The sequence below is a fragment of the Leptonychotes weddellii genome, chromosome 6 (genome assembly GCF_054177405.1).
Source record: "Leptonychotes weddellii isolate Sample4059 chromosome 6, ASM5417740v2, whole genome shotgun sequence".
NCBI lineage: Eukaryota > Metazoa > Chordata > Mammalia > Carnivora > Phocidae > Leptonychotes > Leptonychotes weddellii.
The window spans coordinates 86,657,101-86,658,854 of NC_138374.1; positions in this window are offsets into that span (position 1 = coordinate 86,657,101).

The window sequence follows — 1,754 nt, forward strand, 5'->3', positions numbered from 1 at the left end:
TTCCAGATGCCTCCAGGCCCCAACCAGCCAACTACAGGCTCACTTGCACTTTTTCTGGGCTCCACTCCTTTTTTAGGTCTCAGTCCAGTAATTCTTCTGCATCTTGACCATTTGATGTTTTTAAGAAGTTTTTGTTTTTTCATTCAGCTTTTAAGTTGTCTTCAGCAAGAGGATTTGTCTGGGTTACTTATTCTGACAATACTAGAAGCCAGAAGTGTTTGGTCTGTTTTCAATTGAGCTGTTGGTTTTGTTTTTTTTCCCCCTTTCTTTTCAGATGCCTGAGTTTAGGGAGGACATAAATAGAGTTGAGGTAGAGAAAATATGTTTTAAACATATTTGTCCTTGCAAATGAAGAAGATAGTATAGATAAATTAAATATAATGAACATCCCTAACCCATGTTTTATCTAATTATTTTCTGTCTTTCTCTTTCAAGTATTTTGTAAGAACGAGTAAATGGCAAACAGATTCATTTTTATCAGTCCCTTGTGAAGGTATATATGAAACATTAGTGAAGTAGCCATTTACTAATGAGAAAATGGATATAATGATTGGTTAATTTTTTTGAAGTCAGATGTTTTTATAAGGAGGATCTTACAAATGTGTTCCTTTGAACTAAAGCTAAGTAAAAAGTAGGGAACTTAGAAGTTGTGTTTATACTGACTGAAGTTTTATGCTCTTGGCAGTCCTAGAAGCACCGGCTTTTGTCTTAAATAGAATACAGACATGCAGGTGACACAGGGCGCTGGGTATGTTGCTCTTTCGCCGCCCCTCACCTCTCTTCCCACTCCCAGTTTTCACCTTTGTATGTGGTCTCAGGTCTGCTCCAGACACATTTTGGAAAAAAATTGCAGCAAGCTAAAGCGTTATCTGTGAGCGAACGTGGAAGAACTCTGGACATTTTTTTTCACCTCTTGGGACTCCTGTGCACACTGCTACTTGTCATCATAATCTCTTCCCCCTACATCACATAATACTCCTTTAAACTATTCCCCCGCCCCAATTCATGTAGTCTCTTGAACATCCTTTATCATATTCTTCTAATTCTTGTCCAGTTTTCTCAAACTACTCTCCGTTTTGTAATTCTGTCCATGAGTCAGATTACCTCATCATGGCTACTGAGGAAAGTAAAATAATAGCTGCCATTTACTGAACACCTGTGGTTTGACAAGCATTGTTGTGTGTATTTATGATACAACTATGTCAAAGAATAGAAAAGCTGAATATTTTTTAGTGAAATTGGGTGGAGTAAAGAATGCTATCTCAGATCCTACTCTATAGCTGTTAGGAGATGCTTGGACTTAGTAAGCTACTGATATGATTTGCCTTGTTAACATTGTTGATGCTCTTGTTGGGTTGTGAATATGTGTGTCCGTGAGCTACAAAATAATACAGTGAAGAAATAGCCAGCATCTTCTTTTTTTTTTTTTTTTTAAGATTTTATTTATTTATTTGAGAGAGAGAGAATGAGAGACAGAGAGCACGAGAGGGAGGAGGGTCAGAGGGAGAAGCAGACCCCCTGCCGAGCAGGGAGCCCGATGCGGGACTCGATCCTGGGACTCCAGGATCATGACCTGAGCCGAAGGCAGTCGCTTAACCAACTGAGCCACCCAGGCGCCCCTAGCCAGCATCTTCTAAAGCCCTTTGGAATGCTAGGAGTTTTTCCCTCAGAATTTCTCTGAAAGTTCTTATTTACCTCCTTATTTAAAACACTATTTTGGGGGCGCCTGGGTGGCTCAGTTGTTAAGCATCTGC